We start from the raw sequence: 15716 nt of genomic DNA on the forward strand, positions 1-15716 counted from the left end.
CTGAGGTATTCTCCTAGACAGTCAGCCAATCTGCACATTCCACCAATGCAGAAGCAACCATACGATGACTAAAATAAATTGGAAGTAGAAATGAATTAATTCACCAGGAGAGACTGTCAAGGTCCCCGAATAAAGGAAGGGGATAAAATAGCATGTGTTGCCTCTGATGAGATTTCATTGGAAATGACCTCAGGAGGAATGGCTGATGATAGAGACGGAAAAGCAAAGGAATCAGAGGGAAGATAGAGACAAAATGTTGGAGTAATCAGTGGGACAGGTAGCATCTCTGGAGAGAAGGAATAGGTGACGTTTCGGGTCGAGACCCTTCTTCAGACTGATGTCAGGGGAGTGGGCGGTACAGAGATAAAATGTAATGGAAGAGTTTTTTCCTCCACACAAAGTCTATGGAAGATTCAAAGGGGGAGGCTCTGGTATGGCAATGTTATAGATGTAGAAATTATGTACGAGATATTGCCTGTGGCTACTGGAGTTAAGGGCAAGGATAGAAAAATACCACCCTTGCGCTGGGTAGGAGGGGAGGGCATGAAAACAGAAATGTAGGAAATGGAATGAATAAGATTGAGAACCCTATCAATAATGGTAGAGGGGAAGCCAAAGTTGAGAGAGCATCAAGAGTATTAGGTGTGTGAATTCTCATCTGCAGAATAGATAGGATGGAGCCACAGAAGCTGGAAGCGTGGAATTGAGAGCTTAAGGAAGCAGGGTCGAAGCAGTTGTAGTCAGGTGTCAGGGTTCAATCCTGATTACTCGGTGCTGTCTGTGCGGAGTTTGCACGTTCTCTGTGACCGTGTGGGCTTTCTCCGGGTGCTCTGATTTCCTCCCACACTCCAAATAAGTACAGGCTTGAAGATAAATTGGCTTCTGAAAATTGTCCCAAGTGTATAGGAGTACTCTCGTGCACAGGGTGATCGCTGGTCGGCGCAGACCCGTTGGGCTGAAACATCTGTTTCCGTGCTGTATCTCTAAAGTCTAAGATCATAGAACAGTATAGCACAGGAACAGGCTCTTCAACCTACAATATCTGTGCCGAACACAATGCCAAGATCAACCCTTATCGGCCTGCACATAATCCATATCCCTCCATTAGGTACATATCCATGTGCCTATCTAAATGTCATCTCTACTTGCATTTTTTGGCCTCGGAATGTTCAAACTTCTAATGTTGGCTTGAGGAACAGCACCATCTTCTGAATAGGCACCTTACAGCCATTGGGACTCAACGAGCCAATTCTATTGAAAGCACAAACCTCTGTAATATTAACTTATCCCTCAATCCACAATTGCTAACTGCCCTGACCACAGGTAGTCTGTGAAATTGCCCGTCTCTATGACACAAATTGCATATGTCAATTGGCAAGTTAAGTGGACCCATTGGGCCCAAACCTCTCCTGCATTGGTCCAGCACCCACTCCCCCACCACACCCCCCTTATCCCCCCACTCACGCACTCCATCCCCCCTCCGCCCCTCCCCATACCATCCCTCGTCAACCCCCTATCCCCCCTCCCCTCCCTCACCCACCCACTCCATTCCCCCTCAACACCCCAAACCTGCATTGGTCTAGCACCCTCCCCCCCCACTCACCCACTCCATCCCCCCTCAACCCCCCTTATTCCCCCCTCTCCTCACCCACTCATCCAATTCCATCCCCCCTAAATCCCCCGTATGCCCCCCCCCCACCCAATCCCTCCTCATGTGGCAGGAAGTGAGCTGCGGCTCGCTGCCGTTTGCACCATCGCAAAGTCAAAATATCGTAGGTCACCCCAATTGCGCACGCACGGACTGACGTCGAAAATGCAGCTCGTTCTCCTTGCGGGGGGGGGGGGGGGGAAGCGGGTATGGGAGGGGGTGAGGGATAGGGGGGTTGAGGGGGGATGGAGTGGATGATTGGGCGCAGCAGCTTGTAGGCTCAGCAGCCCCTCCCCCTCATTGACCGCCACTCCCGTCACTCTGGCGGGTCCTGATCCCGGCGGTCATCGTGGCCCCCCTTCCTCATTGGCTGCCACTCCCGTCACTCGGGCTGGTCCCGATGTGATGTTGAAGGCTGAACACGGCCAGCATCAGTTTAAAAGGTAATTTTTAAATACGTACACATACATATATACACCTACATATATATATATATAGATAGGAGACAAAACAAAACTGTTTCCATGTAACCTCCAAGCAGTAATCTGACACCACTGTTCCAAGAACAGTCTGTCAGCTTCACCACGGTTGGCCAATGAAATTGACATGCGATCTCTTCTATTGACACTTGTGCAATGATACTCTATTAAACAAAGTAACAGAACCTTGAGTATTTTCAGCTTGCAGTCAAAATAAATGTATTACCACCTTTAGTTTTTGAAAACTCCAAGGGAAAAATAACTTATTGCGAGTCTAAAAGTCTCGAGCCGTAAGCCCTCTTTCCCCCGTTGACATGCTTGCCTTTATAACACTACTAGACCAAGTGGACCCGTTGGGCCCATTCCTCGTGGAGGGGGGAACAGGGGAGGGGGTACAGGGGAGGGGGTACAGGGAAGGGGAGAGGGTGTGACTGAGTGAGCCCTGGACCCAAAGCCTCTCCTGTATTGGTGTAGCACCCTCAACCACCCCCCCCGCCCCCACTGAATCCCCCTCTCTCCCCACTGACCCACCCCATCCCCCCTACCCACCCTCACTTGCCCCTCCCCTGCCCCCACTTGCCCCTACCCTGCACCCACCCCCACAGCCGTCTCCACCCTCATTCCCCCCTCCCCTATTGCCCCCTCCCCTCACCCCCACCTCCATCCCGTCCCCATCCCCTCTCCCTGCCCAGAACCCACTCTTTCCCCCACCCCAAATCTTCCCTCCTCCCCACCCTCTCCTCCCCCACCTTTGTACCCCACCCCTACTCTCTCCTCCCCCACCCCTCTCCCTGCCCTCCACTGTCCCCCTTCCCCCCACCCTCTTACCCCAACCCCACCCCACCCCCCTCACCCTCCCCTGCCCTCACCCTCCCCTGCCCCCACCCTCCCCCCCGCCCCCACTCTCCCCCCCACCCCCACTCTCCCCCTCCCTCACAGCCTGAAAATTCCTCCTCCAAAGGGCATACAATCATTGCGATAGTGTCATCTTGATGAGATTCTGCATTGCAGCATGTGACGTGTTCATACAAAGGTGCTTGGGGATTTGATGCTGAATGAGATTTTCTCAAGGCAAAGCTCCTGTCCAATATTTTTAACAACCGTCCAGACATTCTGATATTTAATGCTGATCTCACATGTTAATGTAATTTTCCTCAAAAATTGTGAAAACGGAATTGAAATGAGCATGTACAAGATCAGAATGCCAATTAGGAAGCTTTGTGTTAAATGATAAACAGTTTGCATTTATACAACAGAAACCTGCTTATTTCCAGTTTCACATCCACCAATGAAAGTTACTCCACAATGTACAATTCAAAGCCTAATATTGCAAATATTCTTCTGTGAGGAATCTCACAAAACGCCAACTTGCATCGCACATTACACACCACTTCTCCTTGCTGAACTTCCTCCTTTTTCCCCCACGCACGTTTGAAGCTCTCAATCCTCTTTCCCCTCTGTTCTCTGTATTCCACTCCATTAATGTTGAATGCTAAATCTTCAACTGTCTCACTCCTAAACTGGTTCCCAGTAAGCCTGTGCCTCAGTTCAGAGTTCAGTGAACAATCCAGTTCTCTCCCCCAAACTGAGCATACTCTCAAAAAGCAGAAAATTATCAGCCTACAAAGATGTTTTTCCAAATCAAGAGTATGTATAAAAAGACATGCAATTTCATTTGTTCGTGTCATAGGAGCAGAATTAGGCTATTCGGCCCAGTATCCACTCCGCCATTCAATCATGGTTGATCTATCTTTCCCTCTCAACCCCATTCTGCCTTCTCCCCGTAATCTTTGACACCTACACTAATCAAGTACCTGCCAATTTCCGCTTTAGAAACACCCAATGACTTGGCCTCCACAGCTGTCTGTGGCAATGAATTCACCACCATCTGACTAAAGACATTTCTCATCGTCTTTATAAAAGTACGTCATTTGATCACAACTAATCTGTGCCTCAACTCTATTTACATTTTCTACATTTCATTTATTAAAATACATAGAAATGGTAGTGGCTGTTTGACTGTTTCTCTCTCCAATGGTATGGTCCAGCTTGCTGGGCATGTCCAACAGCACTGCTAATTGCGACACATGACAGAAAAGGCATAATTTTATACCAACTGCCACATTAACTCATTTGGTTTCATACGAGATAGTCCCTTTCTTCTACCTGCCACTCTGCTCCAGAAAACAAACTTTTTCTCTTTCCAGTTCGTCGACAGCAGCGCGACACATCTGATAGAGCTGCTGCCTCACATTGCTGGAGACCCAGGTTCGCTCCTGATCTCAGGTGCTGTCCGTGTGCAGTTTGCACATTTTCCCTGTGACTGTGTGGTTTTCTTCCAGGTACTTCAGTTATCTCCCACAACCCAAAAAAGTGTGGGTTTGTAGGTTAATTTGCGTCTCAAATTATTCCTGGTATGTCAGGAGTGGATGAAAAAGTGGGATAATATAGAGCTGGTGTAAATGCGTGATTTATGGTGGGCATGGACTCAGTGGGCCGAAGGGAACGGCTTGTGTATTTCTCAAGTAAATAAAGAGTCTCAGCCAAAATATTTTTCCTGCTCGTTCCACAGATGCTGCCTGACCTGTAGAGAGCTTCCAGCATTGACTATTTTTATTTCAGACTTCCAGCATTTGAGTTTTTACTTGATTTTCCAATGCTCAATGAATACTGGCAAGTTTCCATCTGCAATTTCCGGGCAATGTACGGAATGTTGGATCAGCATGCTATCTTTATGCTTCACATTAGAGATTCCTCTCTACAGCGACATGCAGTAACCTCTCTCTATTTTAACAATATTCATCTTTTCTATTCCTCCTTCGAAACTGCCAGATTTTAAGGCCTTCGATAAGGTGCCGCACGGCAGGCTGCGAGGGAAGATGAGAGGCCAAGGTATTAAAGGGAAGATACTAGCATGGATAGCAAGTTGGCTGGATGGCAGAAGGTAACGAATTGCAATAAAAGGCGATTTATTCACAAAATGTTGGAGTAACTCAGCAGGTCAGGCAGCATCTCGGGAGAGAAGGAATCGTGACGTTTCGGGTTGCGACCCTTCTTCAGAGTGCAATAAAAGGCGTTTTTTCCAGTTCGCTGCCAGTGACTAATGGAGTTCCGCAAGGGTCGGTGCTTGGGCAGCTTCTCGTCACGTTGTATATTCTTGATTTGGATAAGGGGATAAGTGGCCAAGTTTGTAGATGATGCTAAGAAAGGTAGAGGAGCAAGCAGTGTTGAGGAAGCAAGGACTCTGCAGAAAGACCTGGACAGGTTAGGAGAGTGGGCAGAGAAATGGCAGATGAAATTCAGTAAATTGGTTATAAGAAAAAAGGCGTCGATTATTTTCTAAATGGAGGGAGAATCCAGAAATCAGAGGTACAAAGGGACTTGGGAGTGCTGGTACAGGACTCCCAAAAAGTTAATTTGCAAGTCGAATTGGGAGTAAGGAAGGCAAATTCAATGCTAGCATTTATATTAAGAGGACTGGAATACAAAGACAGATGTAATGTTGAGGTTCTATAAGGTGTTGGTCAGGCCGCACTTGGAGTACCGTGAGCCAATTTGGGCCCCATATCTGTGGAAGGATGTGCTGGCTCTGGAGAGGGTCCAGAGGAGATTTCCAAGAATGATTCCAGGAATGAGTGGGTTAGCATATGATGAGCGTTTGACAGCACTGGGCCTCGACTCGCTGGAGTTTAGAAGGTTGAGGGGGACCTCATTGAAACTTACAGAATAATGAAAGGCATAGATGGTGTGGATGTGAAAGGATGTTTCCACCGGTGGGAGAGTAGAGAACCAGAGTTCATAACCTCGGAATTAAAGGGAGCTCTTTTAGAAAGGAGGTGAGGAGGAGCTTCTTTAGTCAGAGGGTAGTTAATCTGTGGAACTCATTGGCAGTGGAGGCCAAGTCAGTGGATATCTTTAAGGCAGAGATAGACAAATTCTTGATTAGAATGGGTGTCAAGGGTTATGGGGAGAACGCTGGGATTAGGAGGCAGAGATCAGCCATGATTGAATGTATCACAAAATGCTGGAGTAACTCAGCAGGTCAGGCAGCATCTAGGAATGAGGGAATGGGTGACGTTTCGGGTCGAGACCCTTCTTCAGACTGAATGGTGGAGAAGACTCGATGGGCCGAATGGCTTAATTCTACTCCGATAACTTGTGAACTTGTGAGGACTTCACGTTCATCCACATCGTACCTCACACGCTCACTCACATCATCTATTTACATCTCTTTGTAGAGTCTTTGTGTCCTTCTTACTTGTTTTACCACAATCATTGTGCTATTGAAGGGACTTGGAAAAAAGACGAGATGAAACTAGTATTACAATAAAAACTCAATCACAGCAATAAATTCAACACTCAGGTTGGAATTGAATAAATACTTAAGGAAAACATTTAAGACCCTTTGCAATTTCTTCAAAGATAGATGAACTGGACAGCACTATTAAAAAGTGAGCCACGGTACGACAGGTTATAAACAAATGCAATGCTTTAAAGTTTACATGCGCCAAAACTTCTTAGTTTGCTCAGAATTTGAATATTCAAACAATCAATTTACAAATTAGAAATGTAATTCTTATGTCTGGAAAATTCATGTTTTGTCGAAAAAACTGACTGAGAATATACACAGGCATAAACAATCTTCTAATTGGTGCCCCCAGATGCATGTTTAAGAATGATTAGATTAGTTTACTATTCTGCTGAAACTAACTGAGCACAATTAAACCACTGAATCATAAAATTCACCACATTGCCACACATACCAACATTTCCCAATGTGACTCAACGGACTGGCACAATGCACTGCTTCCGACCACAAAAGCACTTAGCACTGTTGGCTTTGTTACAGTTATACAGTATTGAATCTGGTCCTTCGGGCTCAACTCATCCTTGCTGACCAAGTTCCCTATCTGAGCTCATCCTATTTGCCTGCATTTGGCCCCTATCCATTAAATCTTTCCTATCCACGCATGTCTAAATATTTTTTTTAGCTATGCAATTGTATTCGCCCTGACAGCCTCTTCTGGCAGCTTGTTCCGTACATGCACCACACTGTGTGAAGAAATTGCCCAAGGTCTTTTATTAAATCTTTTCCCTCTCACATTAAATTCAATTCTGGACTTCTATTCTGGGGAAGAGACTGTCCATTTACCTGATTTTATATACCTCTTGCATCTCCCCTCAGCCTCTGACATTACAGGGAAATATTTCCCGGCCTTTCTCCTGGCAACTCAAGTCCTGGTAACAACCTGGGTAAACCTTTTCTGCACTCTTTCCAGCTTTATGGCATCCTTAGGAAATCATCAAGGCATAAATGTGACAGACTCTTACAACACCATTCTCATTTTTCTTGACAAGGTTCCATATGGCAGGCTAGTGTGAAAGATTAGATCAAATGGAATCCAGGGCAAGCAAGATGTGGACACAAAATCACTTGGTGGAAGGAGTCAGAGGGTGCTAGTGGTGGACTATTATGCAGAGTCAGACCTGTGACCAATGGTGTTGATGCTGGGTCCGTGATTTGTCATTAACAATTTGCATGACAATGATGTGAACGTCACCAGTAAATTTGTGGATAACACTGAAATTGGTGGAATAGTGGACAGTAAAGATTATCTAAGATTGCAGCAGGATCTAAATGAACTGGGCCAACAAAAGGCCAAAGGAATTTAAATCAGACAAGGGCAAGATGTTGTATTTTAGAAAGTTAAACCAGAGCAGGTTTTACACAGTAAATGGCAGGGCCCCATTGAATGTTGTCGAACAGAGAAATCCAGGAGTTCAAGTCATTGGTCCATGAAAGTGGCGACACAGGGTGTTGAAGAAGCCATGTTACACTCTTGCCTTCAATAATCTGTGCACTGTGCACTGTACAGGAGATGGGACGTTATGTTGCAATGGTACAAATTGTTGGTGAGACAACACTTGGAGCATTGCATGCAGTTGTAGTTGCCCAACTAAAGGATGTTATTAAGCTGGAAAGAATGCAGAAAAGTTTTGCATAATTTGTAACAAAAGGCTGGATAGGCTGGGACAGACTTTTTCCCGACAGTGTAGGAGGTTGAAGGGGTGACCTTATAGTGGTATAGAAAATCATGAAGGGTGTTGATGAAGTGGGTGGTGACAAGACATTTTCCTGGCATAGGGGGATCTAATCCCAGCAGCTGTAGATTGAATGTGAGGGGGGGAAAGATTTTAAAGGGACCCGCTGCCAGGGGATGCTGCAGAAACAGGTCCAATTACAATGTTTAAAAGACATTTAGAAAAATACACGGACAGAAATGGTTAAGGGATTTGGGCCAAGTGCAGACAAATTGAACAAACCGCTTGGATAAATATCACGCCCATCAAAGGCAAATAGAGCAATGTTCATGGATAGACATAGCTGTCAAGGACGAGTTGGGCCGCAGGGCCCCATTATGGTGCTGTATGAGTGATTCTATAATTCCATTACAAAGCAGAATACTTTAAAAACTTCAACCCAACTTGTGACATTAAGACATTGCAGAGGAGTGATTGCAGCAATCAGCTTGGCCAACTGAATTATCGCTCACCTGCAATGACTCAATGTTGTGCAAGCCCATAACAGCTGAGGAGATCCTAGCCTTCCCATCTCTGGCAAAGATCCAACAATGCACTGTACTAAAACGTTTTCAATAGCACGACGTCTCAATAGTTAGTTTATTGTACCCACAACAACATGCTACTTTAAAATGGAAACTAATTATTTGCCAGTCAGGCAGCATGGAAAGGGAAATGTCGGTAATCTACTTGAACGTACAAACTCAGTTACTTCAGCACTTTGTGTCTTTTACTATTTACAACAGTTTCAGATCTTGATGTCAACACAACCCATCGCCAGAAATTGTTATTGACGAGGACTGTAAATTTTCAGATGCAAAGAAACTAAAGAATGCAATTTTCCTTTAAAATGCATATTACACTGTTACCATTTAAAATCAAAAGTAGTGAAAAGGAAATGTGAGCAAATGTAGGTTTTCCATTGTGAAAGTTGCTAAATATCACAACAGCTTCAACATTGTGAAAATTGCAAAATATCATAACAGCTTCAACACAGTGGCGCAGTTACTGCCTTCCAATGCTTACAGCGCCAGAGAGCTACGTCCACCCGAGCTACAGGTGCTTGCCTAAACGCAGTTTGTCCGTTCTCCCCGTGGGTTTTCTCATAGAACTTTGGTTTCCCCCCACATTCCAAAGACGTACAGGTTTGTAGATTAATTGGCTTGGTACAAATGTAAAAATTGTCTCCAGTACAGAATAGTGTTAATGTGCATGGACTGCTGGTCGGTGTGGACTCGATGAACAGAAAGGCTTGTTTACGCGCTGTATCTCTAAACTAAAATAAACCTATGCAAAGGACTGTTCACAAGAGGGTCAATGTTCATCTTTTTTTAGTAGGATACGAGTAGTTTTAGTAGTTTTAATATGAAAGTTTCTTCACTGGGCTGTTTCTGTAATCAGGATACACATCATTCAAAAGATTCTGATCTGCACTGCAGCGGTAGAGTTGCTGCCTCACAGTGCCAGAGACCCAGGTTCGATCCTGACAAGGGGTGATGTCTGTTTGTTCTCCCCGTGACCTGCGTCGGTTTACTCCGGGTGCTCCCGTTTCCTCCCACACACCAAACACATACAGGCTCATAAGCTAATTGGCATGGTAAAATTATAAATTATCTCTAGTGTGTAGGATAGTGGTAGTGTGCGGGGATCGCTGGTCGGCCAGACTCGGTGGGCCGAAGGTCCTGTTTCTGCTCTGTATCTCTAAAACTAAAACGTAAACGATCATAATTACCAGTTGCAATTCAGATGTGTGTCAATCTAATCTACCAACAGTTCATTCAATTATTCCTGTTCTTAGTACTTCAGAATAGAATCTACTCCAAAAGAAAATTAAACGCAGATCTGTATCCATCTCAACTACGCACAATCGATTACAACCCGACACTTTGGTCTTGTTAGGCAGCCAGGTACTACAGTGCTCTCCATAATGTTTGGGACACAGATCCATCATTTATTTACTTGCCTGTATAACTCTACAATTTGAGATTTGTAATAGAAAAAAATCACATGTGGTTAAAGTGCATATTGTCAGATTTTTATAAAGACCATTTTTATAAATTTGGTTTCACCATGTAGAAATTACAGCAGTGTTTATACATAGTGCCCCCAATTCAGGGCATCATAATGTTTGGGACACAGCAAAGTCATGTAAATGAAAGTTGTCATGTTTAGTATTTTGTTTGCATATCCTTAGCATGTAATGACTGCTTGAAGTCTGCGATTCCTGGACATCACCAGTTGCTGGGTGCTTTCTCTGGTGATACTCTGCCAGGCCTGTATTGCAGCCATCTTTAGCTTATGCTTGTTGTGGGGGCTAGTCCCCTTCAGTTTTCTCTTCGGCATATAAAAGGCATGCTCAATTGGGTTCAGATCGGGTGATTGACGGTCAGTCAAGAATTGATCGTTTTTTACCTTTGAAAAACTCATTTCTTGCTTTAGCACTAGGTTTGGGATCATTGTCTTGCTGTAGAATGAACCACTGGCCAATGAGTTTTGAGGCATTTGTTTGAACTTCAGCAGACATACACTCCAGAATTCACTATGCTATTACCATCAGCAGTTGTATCATCAATGAAGATAAGTAATCCGGTACCTTCAGCACCCATACATGCCCAGGTCAAAACACCCCATCACTGCGTTTCACAGATGAGGTGGTATGCTTTGGATCTTGGGCAGTTCCTTCTCTCCTCCATACTTTGCTCTTGCCATCACTCTGATACAAGTTAATCTTCGTCTCATCTGTCCACAAAAACATTTCCCAGAACTGGTTGTCTTTTAAGTACTTTTTGGCAAACTATAACCCGGCCATCCTATTTTTGCAGCTAGCCAGATACATTGCATCTTGCAGTGTAGCGTCTGTATTTCTGTTCATGAAGTCTTCTGTGGACAGTGGTCGTTGACAATCCACGCCTGACTCCTGAAGAGAGTTTCTGATCTATCAGCCTGGTGTTCGGGGATTTTTCTTTATTATAGAGAGAATTCTTCTGTCATCAGCTGTGAATGTCTTCCTTGACCTGCCAGTCCCTTTGCGATTAGTAAGCTCACCAGTGCTCTCTTTCTTCTTAATGATGTTCCAAACATTTGATTTTGGAAAGCCTAAGGTTTGGTTGATGTCTCTAACAGTTTTATTCTTGTTTCTCAGTCTCATAATGGCTTCTTTGACTTTCATTGGCACAACTTTGGTCCTCATGTTGATAAACAGCAATAAAAGTTTCCAAAGGTAATGAATGGAAAGACTGAAGGAAAGACTTGATGCTGAGAGCTCTCTTACACCTGCATTAAGGAGGCAATTAAACACACCTGAGCAATTACAAACGCCTGTGAAACCATGTGTCCCAAACATTATGGTGCCCTGAAATGGGGGGGACTATGTATAAACACAGTTATAATGTCTACATGGCGAAACCAAAATGTATTAAAAATGGCCTTTAAAAAAATCTGACAATGTGCACTTTAACCAGATATGATTTTTTTCTATTACAAATCACAAATTGTGGAGTACAGAGGCAAATAAATAAATGATGGGTCTTTGTCCCAAAAATTATGGAGGGCACTGTACTTCAGAATATGTGCTTAACAAAACAGTGCCAATAACACATACAGCTTTGAAGTGAGAGTTTGACAAGAATGTGGCATAAATTAATAAAACATATGCTTCCAACTGGAAATGCAACCAGTGCAATTACTTTGGGAACAAGTAACTCACTTACATGTAATGAATTCATGTTCATAAGTCATAGGAGCAGAATTAGACCATTCGGTCCATGGAGTCTTCTCCGCCATTCAATCATGGCTATCAATCCCTCTCAACCGCATTCTCCTGCCTTTTCTCCATAACCCTTGACACCCTTACTAATCAAGTAATAATTTCCAAACTCGACATTTTCTGCAAACACGCAAGATTTTCTAATTAACACACTCATTTTTAAGTCACTCTACAATTCATCGCACTCAATATTAAACTGTCTGAATGAGAAATATTTTAAAATTTTGCATACATTTCAAAGAGATAATGCTAAAGTTTACTTTTCAGTTCAATATTTCTCCAGTGGGCTGCTTTCCAAATACAGTAATACTCCAACTGTGCAAAGTTGTTTGATTAAAAATATCAAATAATAAAACTTCATATCTGATGCTGGAAAATGTTTCTACCAAAAACCCTTCAGTCCCAATTTAAAATCATAAAAATAAAATCTTGGTTCAATATGGTAAAATACTGAATAAGAAAATTCGGGTGTAAACTATGTACACGAGTTACATTTAATTATCAAATTACCGAGAGCCAGGATGGTGTCAATTGTTAAGCAATTATCTGCACATTGCATATATTGTTTTGATTCCACCAAGTGTTTTACAAAGGACAATAGACAATAGGAGCAGGAGTAGGCCATTCAGCCCTTCGAGCCAGCACCGCCATTCAATGCGATCATGGCTGATCACTCTCAATCAGTATCCCGTTCCTGCCTTCTCCCCATACCCCCTCACTCCGCTATCCTTAAGAGCTCTATCCAGCTCTCTCTTGAAAGCATCCAACGAACTGGCCTCCACTGCCTTCTGAGGCAGAGAATTCCACACCTTCACCACTCTCTGACTGAAAAAGTTCTTCCTCATCTCCGTTCTAAATGGCCTACCCCTTATTCTTAAACTGTGGCCCCTTGTTCTGGACTCCCCCAACATTGGGAACATGTTTCCTGCCTCTAATGTGCCCAATCCCCTAATTATCTTATATGTTTCAATAAGATCCCCCCTCATCCTTCTAAATTCCAGTGTATACAAGCCCAATCGCTCCAGCCTTTCAACATACGACAGTCCCGCCATTCCGGGAATTAACCTAGTGAACCTACGCTGCACGCCCTCCATAGCAAGAATATCCTTCCTCAAATTTGGAGACCAAAACTGCACACAGTACTCCAGGTGCGGTCTCACCAGGGCCCGGTACAACTGTAGAAACATAGAAAATAGGTGCAGGAGTAGGCCATTCGGCCCTTCGAGCCTGCACCGCCATTCAATATGATCATGGCTGATCATTCAGCTCAGTAGCCTGTACCTGCCTTCTCTCCATACCCCCTGATCCCTCTAGCAAAATGGGCCACATCTAACTCCCTCTTAAATATAGCCAATGAACTGGCCTCAACTACCTTCTGTGGCAGAGAATTCCACAGACTCACCACTCTCTGTGTGAAGAAATGTTTTCTCATCTCGGTCCTAAAAGACTTCCCCCTTATCCTTAAGCTGTGACCCCTGGTTCTGGACTCCCCCAACATCGGGAACAATCTTCCCGCATCTAGCCTCTCCAACCCCTTAAGAATTTTATATGTTTCTATAAGATCCCCCCTCAGTCTTCTAAATTCCAGCGAGTACAAACCCAGTCTATCTAGTCTTTCCTCATATGTAAGTCCCGCCATCCCAGGGATCAATCTGGTGAACCTTCTCTGTACTCCCTCTAAGGCAAGAACGTCTTTCCTCAGGTTAGGAGACCAAAACTGCACACAGTACTCCAGGTGCGGTCTCACCATGGCCCTGTACAACTGCAGCAGAACCTCCCTGCTCCTAAACTCAAATCCTCTTGCTATGAATGCCAACATACCATTCGCTTTCTTCACTGCCTGCTGCACCTGCATGCTTGCTTTCAATGACTGGTGCACCATGACACCCAGGTCACGTTGCATCTCCCCTTCTCCCAATCGGTCACCATTCAGGTAATACTCTGCTTTCCTGTTCTTGCCGCCAAAGTGGATAACCTCACATTTATCCACATTATATTGCATCTGCCATGCATTTGCCCACTCGCCTAATCTATCCAAGTCACTCTGCAGCCTCCTAGCATCCTCCTCGCAGCTAACATTGCCACCCAGCTTCGTGTCATCCGCAAACTTAGAGATGTTGCATTCAATTCCCTCGTCCAAATCATTAATATACACTGTAAATAACTGGGGTCCCAGCACTGAGCCTTGCGGTACCCCACTAGTCACTGCCTGCCATTCCGAAAAGGACCCGTTTATTCCTACTCTTTGCTTCCTTTCCGCCAACCAATTTTCTATCCACCTCAACACTGAACCCTCAATACCGTGTGCTTTAAGTTTGTACACCAATCTCCTATGTGGGACCTTGTCGAAGGCCTTCTGAAAGTCCAGATATAACACATCGACTGGTTCTCCCTTATCCACTCTACTAGTTACATCCTCGAAAAATTCTATAAGATTCGTCAGACATTATTTGCCTTTGGTAAATCCATGCTGACTTTGTCCGATGATTTCACCACTTTCCAAATGTAATGCTATCACATCTTTAATAACTGACTCTAGCATTTTCCCCACTACCGATGTTAGGCTAACTGGTCTATAATTCCCCGTTTTCTCTCTCCCTCCCTTTTTAAAAAGTGGGGTTACATTAGCTACCCTCCAGTCCTCAGGAACTACTCCAGAATCTAAAGAGTTTTGAAAAATTATCACTAATGCATCCACTATTTCTGAGGCTACTTCCTTAAGCACTCTGGGATGCAGCCTATCTGGCCCTGGGGATTTATCTGCCTTTAATCCATTTAATTTACCTAACACCACTTCCCGACTAACCTGGATTTCCCTCAGTTCCTCCATCTCTTTGGACCCCCGGTCCCCCGCTATTTCCGGCAGACGGTTTATGTCTTCCTTAGTGAAGACAGAACCAAAGTATTTGTTCAATTGGTCTGCCATCTCCTTGTTCCCTATGATCAATTCACCTGTTTCCGACTGCAAGGGACCTACATTTGCCTTAACTAATCTTTTTCTCTTGATATATCTATAAAAGCTTTTGCACTCTGTTTTTATGTCCCTTGCCAGTTTTCCCTCATAATCTATTTTCCCTTTCCTAATTAAGCCCTTTGTCCTCCTCTGCTGGACTCTGAATTTCTCCCAGTCCTCTGGTATGCTACTTTTTCTGGCTAATCTGTATGCTTCATCTTTTGTTTTAATACTATCCTTGATTTCCCTTGTTAGCCACGGATGCACTACCTTTCCTGGTTTGTTCTTTTGCCAAACTGGGATGAACACTTGTTGTAGTTCATCCATGCGACCTTTAAATGCCTTCCATTGCATGTCCACCGTCAACCCTTTCAGCATCAATCGCCAGTCTATCTTGGACAATTCACGCCTCATACCCTCAAAGTTACCTTTCTTTAAGTTCAGAACACTTGTTTCTGTATCGACTTTGGCACTCTCCATCCTAATGAAGAACTCTACCATATTATGATCACTCTTGCCCAAGGGGCCTCGCACAAGACTGCTAACTAACCCTTCCTCATTACTCAATACCCAGTCTAGAATGGCCTGTTCTCTCGTTGGTTCCTCGACATGTTGGTTTAGAAAACCATCTCTCAAACATTCCAAGAAATCCTCTTCCTCAGCACCCCTGCCAGTTTGGTTCACCCAAGCTATATGTAGATTGAAGTCACCCATTATAACTGCTGCGCCTTTAGTGCGTGCATTTCTAATTTCCTGCTTGATGCAATCCCCAACCTCCCTACTGATGTT

At 44.2% G+C, this 15716-nt stretch overlaps 1 protein-coding gene across 2 annotated transcripts in view; it reads right to left on the minus strand.

Moving 5' to 3' along the window:
• Positions 1-15716, minus strand: part of trappc8 (trafficking protein particle complex subunit 8) — a 125795-nt gene that overhangs the window by 93144 nt on the left and 16935 nt on the right. The gene's annotated exons all lie outside the window — the stretch shown is intronic.

This window comes from Rhinoraja longicauda, chromosome 4, assembly GCF_053455715.1.
Source record: "Rhinoraja longicauda isolate Sanriku21f chromosome 4, sRhiLon1.1, whole genome shotgun sequence".
Lineage (NCBI taxonomy): Eukaryota > Metazoa > Chordata > Chondrichthyes > Rajiformes > Arhynchobatidae > Rhinoraja > Rhinoraja longicauda.